This window comes from Sus scrofa, chromosome 16, assembly GCF_000003025.6.
Source record: "Sus scrofa isolate TJ Tabasco breed Duroc chromosome 16, Sscrofa11.1, whole genome shotgun sequence".
Classification (NCBI taxonomy): Eukaryota; Metazoa; Chordata; class Mammalia; order Artiodactyla; family Suidae; genus Sus; species Sus scrofa.
The window spans coordinates 60,482,525-60,490,173 of record NC_010458.4 but is presented as its reverse complement, the minus strand read 5'-3'; the positions used below and the strand labels follow the sequence as shown (position 1 = coordinate 60,490,173).

Genomic DNA, 7,649 nt, shown 5'->3' with positions numbered 1-7,649 from the left:
AGTAAGATGTAGTACTCACCTTCTCCCAGAAACACATAAAAAAAACCCATCTACCTGTAGAACGATTCATACAGAACATCTACTGAACGCTAGAAGAAGACCCTAAACCTCCAGAAAGGGCAAGAAACCCTCCAGATAACTGAGTAGAATAAAAGGAAGAAAGAGAGAGAGAAAAGAAATCAGAATGGGACTAGCACTCCTGAGAGGGAACCTTGAAGGAGGAAGGGAACCCACACCCTGGGAAGCCACCTAAATGATGGGGAAGTCAGTCAAGATAGAGGGACCTCAAAGTCACAGAAAGAGCACTGCAGCTGGACTGAGGATGGCAATGCAGAGTGAGAGCCACACAGACCATCAGTATCACCACCCCTGGCACCACACAATGAGATGCTCAGGTGAGACTCGGGCTCTGGAGGTCAGTTCCAGAGAGAGGACTAGGGTTGCCTGTGTGGAGACAACCTGAGGGGCTAGGTAGCAGTAAGCCACAGGTTGGGGAGTGGAGCACCACAGCCAAGGGAATCTGGGAGGAGGTCTGGGCCCACAGGAGAAGCAAGGTGCCACTGTGGGGTGGGAAAGAGGAGGAGGGGCAGACCACCAAAGGAATAAGTTTTCCAGCATGAGCGGACTCTTGGAAGGCAGGGCACCTCTGGCACAGGCGATGGGTGGTGAGACACCACTTGCTCGGGCTATGGGCAACAGGGCACCTCTTGTGTGGGCTATGGTTGGCCAGGAACCTCTTAGGTGGGCTAAGGGCAGCACAGGACTAAGTGTGATGTGGTGCCTCTTGCATGGTTTACAGTGGCAGGGAAAACCACAGCAGACAGCTCAGACACCAGAGGTGGGCATGGCACACCACCACTAGGGGACTGTGAACAAGCACCACTCTGTGGCCCTCAGAGGTTGGCAAAGAAGAGGTCACTGCAAACAAGCACCACCCATTGTAGCTCTTTCTTCCCTGGGAACGCATCTTCCCTGCTGCTGTCACTGCCAAACACACTAGGCACCACCTACATCTGCCTGGTCACTGTCACTTCCCAGGGCACTCCAACTAGGACCAGCCTGAGCCACCTTAACAACCGCTCCTTGCCACTGTCAAGGTCCCAGCAATCACATACTAGCTACTAGCCCCGCCTACTGCCTCCATCTCCCTGGAAGCATGCACAGTACCCTAAAAATAAAAAGAGAGCTCGCACAAGCCCAGGGGCACTCAAGCATATATTCAGCACTCCAAGACTACAGTCACTGTTTACCCTAATTCACAAAATAAGAAAAATAAAAGCAAACTGAGGAAGCTCAGGAACCATTCCCAGTTTAAAAAAAAAAAAGGAGAATTCACCTGAAGCAACAAACAATGAAACAGACCTCTGAGGTCTAAAAGATACAGAGTTCAAAAGGGAGATAGTGAAAATACTGAAGAAATTAAGAGTGAATATGAAGGAATTAAGAGCAGATAGGAACAGTGATGAAGATTACTTTAGAAAGGAGCTAGAAATATAAGGAGGAGACAAGAAAAATCAAAAAATTCATTTGCAGAGACACAAGCCAAGTTAAAGTCAATGAAGAGCAGAATGAATAATGCAGAGAAACAAATTAGTGACTTGGAAGAAAGAATAATGGAAATCACTGAATCAGAACAGCAGACAGGAAACCAAATGGAAAAAAAATGTGAAATCAATATAAGAGATTTATGGGATAATATAAAGCAGGCCAATCTATTCATAATAGGGATTCTAGAAGGAGGAGAAAAAGAAAAGGGATTGAAACTGCATTTGAAGATATTATGGAGGAAAACTTTCCAAATCTAAAGGAAATAGCTATCAGGAAGCACAGAGAGCCCTAAACAAGTTGAACCCACACAGGCCCACACCAAGACATATTATAATAAAAATGGCAAAAGTTAAAGAGAGGATTCTAAGGGCAGCAAGAAAAACACAAGTATTTAATCATAAGGGACCCCCCCCATAAGGCTATGAGCTGATTTCTCTATGGAAACACTACAGGCCCCAGAAGAGATATATTCAAAGTTCTAAATGGGAAAAATTTGCAGCCTAGAATACTCTGCCCAGCAAAAATATCATTTAAAATAGAAGAAGAAATAAGGATTTTCTCCAACAAACAAAAAGTAAGAGCACAACAATACTAAACACATTCTAAAAGAAATGCTGAAAGGATCCTCTAAATAAAAAAGAAGTAAGAAGAAATACAATGGTGGAAATCATAGTTGAAAAGCAATCACTTAAATAAGCCATATACAGATCTAAAAAGAAAGATAAAAAAGACCTATTATAAAAGAAATGGTAGGAGTTTCCTTAGTGGCCCAGTGGGAAATGAATCCAACTAGGAACCATGAGGTTGCGGTTTAGACCCCTGGCCTCGCTCAGTGGCTTAAGGACACGGTGTTGCAATGAGCTGTGGTGTAGGTCACAGATGCAGCTCGGATCTGATGTTGCTGTTGCTGGGGCATAGGCCGGCAGGTGTAGCTCCAATTCGACCACTAGCCTGGAAAACTCCATATGTTGCAGGCACACTCATAAAAATAAAAAAAAAATGCAGAAATGATAAACACAAGGAACAGCAGAAGGACAAACATGAAGATGTTAAAAAAGGACTTCAAAATCAAGAAATGTGGGGAAGGAAAGTAACAAAATCTAGACAAATTTTTTTTTAAATGTGCTTGAGCCTATATAACTATCAGATTAAAGCAAGCAGATACAGGAACAAGTCAACTTGAAAAACAGGGCAACCACAAATGAAAGCCAAATATCACATCTACAAAAACTAAAAAGAAGAGAACACAAGCATAAAATAAAAGGACGTCATCCAACCAAAAAAAAAAAAAAAAAAAAAAGGAACAATGGAGAGACATAGAATCAACTGTAAAATAAGGTTTAAAAGGAATATAAATAAATATCTATTAATAATTACCACACATGTCAATGGAATGAATGCTACAATCAAAATTCATAGAGTGGTAGATTGGATAAAAGAACAAAAGACTACAAAATGCTATCTACAAGAGACTCACCTTAGGGCAAAGGACACATATAAATTGAAAGGAGGGAATGGAAAAGATATTTCATATGAATGGAAAAGAAAGGAAAGCAGGAGTTGCAATACTCCTACCAGACAAAATAGACTTTAAATGAAGGCCATAAAGAAAGACAAAAAAGGAGTTCCCGTTGTGGCACAGTGGTTAATGAATCTGACTAGGAACCATGAGGTTGCGGGTTCGGTCCCTGCCCTTTCTCAGTGGGTTAACGATCTGGCGTTGCCGTGAGCTGTGGTGTAGGTTGCAGACGCGGCTTGGATCCTGCGTTGCCGTGGTTCTGGCGTAGGCTGGTGGCTATGGCTCTGATTAGACCCCTAGCCTGAGAACCTCCATATGCTGTGGGAGCTGCCCAAGAAATAGCAAAAAAAGACAAAAAAAAAAAAAGAAAGACAAAAAAGATAAAGAAGGACACTATTTAATGATAAAAGGATCCATTCCAGAAGAGGATATTATGGTCATCAGTATATATGCCGCTAATATAGAAGCACCCGGATATATATGGCAAATACTAACAGACATAAAAGGAGAAATTTATGGGAATGCAATAATAGTAGGAGACGTCAACACACCATTCACATCAATGAACAGATCCTTTATACAGAAAATCAATAAGGCAAAGAGATCTTAAATGACACAATAGAAAAGTTAGACTTAATTGACATTTACAGGACATTACATCCAAAATATCAGAATATACATTCTTCTCAAGTGCACAGGAAACATTCTCATGGATCGACCACATACTGGAGCACAAAACTAACTTGAGTAAATTTAAGACTATAGAAATGATTTCAAGTATCTTCTCTGAGCCCAACAGCATGAAATTAGAAATCAACGACAGGAAAATAAATGAGAAAAAAACTGACTACATGGAGACTAAACAACATGCTATTAAAAAACAATGGGGCACTTTCCAGCCAGCGCCGAGCGATGGGCATCTCTCAGGACAATTGGCACATGCACTGCAAGACCGGGGGCAAGAGAAAGCCCTACCACAAGAAGCGGAAGTATGAGCTGAGATGCCCCACTGCAAACACCAAGACTGGCCCCCATTGCATACACACAGTTCGTGTGTGGGGAGGTAACAAGAAGTACTGGGCCTTGAGGCTGGACGTGGGGAACTTCTCTTGGGGCCGAGTGTTGTGCATAAAAGACGAGGATTATTGATGTTGTGTACAACGCATCCAACAACGAACTGGTCCAAACCAAGATCCTGGTGAAGAACTGCATTGTGCTCACTGACAGCACCCCGTACTGACAGTGGTACGAGTCCCACTACGTGCTGCCCCTGGGCCACAAGAAGGGGGCCAAGCTGACTCCTGAGGAGGAAGAGATTTTAAACAAAAAGCAATCAAAGAAAATTCAGCAGAAGTATGATGAAAGGAAAAAGAATGCCAAAATCAGCAGTCTCCTAGAGGAGCAGTTCCAGCAGGGCAAGCTCCTTGCGTGCATCGCTTCAAGACCAGGCCATTGTGGTCGAGCAGATGGCTATGTGCTAGAGGTCAAGGAGCTGGAGTTCTATCTGAGGAAAATCAAGGCCCAGAAAGGCAAATGAATCCTCCCTCCTGTCTCGGCTCGTGTAATAAAGGTGTTTACTGTTCTAAAAAAAAAAAAAAATGGGTCAACAAGGAAAGCAAAAGGGAAATTAAAAAATACCTTGAGACAAATTCACCACTCAAAACCTATGGAATACCACAAAAGCAGTTCTTATATGGAAGTTCATATCAATGCAGTACTTCCTGTAAAAAAAGAAGAAAAATCTCAAATCAACAACTTAACCCACCACCTAAAAGAATTAGAAAAAGAACAATCAAAACCTAACAGCAGAAGGAAGGAAATAATAAAGATCAGAGAGGAAATCAATAAAATAGAGATCCAAAAAACAACAGAAAAAATCAGTAAAAGCTAGAGCTGGTTCTTTGAAAGAGTAAACAAAATTGATAAACCTCTGGCCAGACTCATCACGAAGAGGAGAGAAAGAACTCAAACAAACAAAATAAGAAATGAACAAGGAGGAATCACAACTGATAATATAAAAACACAAAAAACCATGAGAGAATACTATGAACAATTATATGCCGACAAATTTGACAACCAGAAGAAATGGACAGCTTTCTAAAGACACACAGTCTGCCAAAACTGAATCAAGAAGAAATAGATCATTTGAACAGACTGATCACTAGAAATGAAACTGAATATATAAAAACACTCCCTACAAACAAAAGTTCAGGACCAGATGGCTTCACAGGCAAATTCTACCAAACATACAAATAAGAACTTATACCCATCCTTCTTAAACTTTTCCAAAATGTCAAAGAAGAAGGAACATTCCCAAAGACATTCTATGAAGCCACCATTATCCTAATACAAAAACCATACAAAGATACCACCAAAAAAGAAATTATAGGCCAATATCTTTGATAAATATAGACACAAAAAATTCTCGACAAAATTTTAGCCAACCAAATCCAACAATACATAAAAAAGATCATATACCAGGACCAAATGGCATTCATCCCAGGTTCACAAGGATAATTCAACATAAGCAAATCAGTCAACATCATACACCACATTAACAAAAGAAAAGTCAAAAACTACATGATAATCTCAATAGATGCAGAAAAAGCATTTGACAAAGTCCAAAATCCATTCATGATCAAAACTCTTAACAATGTCAGTATTGAGGGAACATAACATAACCAAAGCCATTTATGAAAAACCCACAACCAATGTAATACTCAATGGAGAAAAGCTGAAAGTCTTCTCACAAGAATCTGGAACAAGGTAAGGATGTCCACTCTCACCACTGTTATTCAACATAGTACTGAAAGTCCTAGCCACAGCAATCAGACAAACAAAAGAAATAAAAGGTATCCAAAATGGCAGAGAAGAAGTACAACTGTCACTCTATGCAGATGACATGGTATTATATGTAGAAAACCCTAAGGACACCACACAAAAACTACTGGAACTGATCAATGAATTCAGAAAAGCAGCAGGATAAAAGATTAACATTCAGAAATTGGTTACATTTCTGTATACTAACCATGAAATATTAGAAAAAGGATGCAAACATAAAATACCTTTTAAAATCACACCCCAAAAAATTAAATGACTAGGAATAAACCTGAGTAGGGAGGTGAAAGACTTATATGCTGAGAACTAAGAAACATTATCAAGGAAATTAAAGAGGATTCAAAGAAATGGAAAGATATTCCATGCTCCTAGATTGGAAAAATTAATATTGTTACAATTGCCATACTGAATCTACAGATTCAGTACAATCCCTATTAAATTATCCATAACATTTTTCACAGAACTAGAACAAACAATCCAAAAATGTATATGGAACCATCTAAGACCCACAATTGCCAAAGCAATCCTGAGGGGAAAAAAAACAAGAAGGAGGCATAACTCTCTGAGATTTCAGGCAATATTACAAAAGCTACAAGTCATCAAGACAGTGTGGTACTGGTACAAAAACAGACATACAGACCAATGGAACAGAATAGAGAACCCAGAAATGAACCCAGACACCTACAGTCAATTAATCTTCAACAAAGGAGGCAAGAATATAAAATGGGAAAAAGACAGTCTTTTCAGCAATTGGTGCTGAGAAAACTGGACAGTGGCATGTAAATCAATGAAACTAGAACACACCCTCACACCATACATAAAAATATATTCAGAATGGCTTAAAGTCTTAAACAGAAGACAAGATGCCATCAAACTCCTAGAAGAGAACATAGGTAAAACATTGTCTGACATCAACAGGTACAAATGTTTTCTTATGTCTGTCTCCCAAGGCAACAGAAATAAAAAGACAAAAAAAAAAGAAATAAAAAGAAAAATAAACCAATGAGATCTAATCAAACTTACAAGCTTTTGCACAGCAAAGGAAACCATTAAAAAAAAAAAGACTTCTCACAGCATGGGAGAAAATAATTTCAAAAGATGCAACTGACAAGGGATTAATCTCTAAAATATACAAACAGCTTATATAAGTCAACAGCAAAAAAGCCAACAACCCAATGGAAAAATGGGCAAAAGACCTGAATAGACACTTCTCCAAAGAAGATACATAGATGGCCGACAAGCACATGAAAAAATGCTCAATATCACTAATTATTAGAGAACAAGTCAAAACTACAATGAGGTATGACCTCACACTAGTCAGAATGGCCATCATTAACAAGTCAACAAATAACAAATACTGGAGAGAGTATGGAGAAAAGGGTACACTCTTGCACTGTTGGTGGGAATCCAAATTGGTACAACTGCTATGGAAAACGGTGTGGAGGTACCTCAGAATACTAAGTATAGAACTATCATATGATCCAGCAATACCACTTGTGGACATACATCCAGACAAAACTTTCATTGAAAGAGACGCATGCACCCGTATGTTCACTGCAGCACTATTCACAATAGCCAGGACATGGAAACAACTTAAATGTCCATTGACAGATGAATGGATTAAGATGTGGTATATATACACACTAGAATACTACTCAGCCATAAAAAAGAACAAAATAATGCCATTTGAAGCAACATGGATGGAACTAGAGACTCTCACTCTTTTTTTTTTTTTTTTTTTTTT

At 39.5% G+C, this 7,649-nt stretch overlaps 1 pseudogene; it reads left to right on the top strand.

Annotated features, from left to right (window-relative positions):
* Positions 3,965-4,757, top strand: LOC100515867 (annotated as a pseudogene).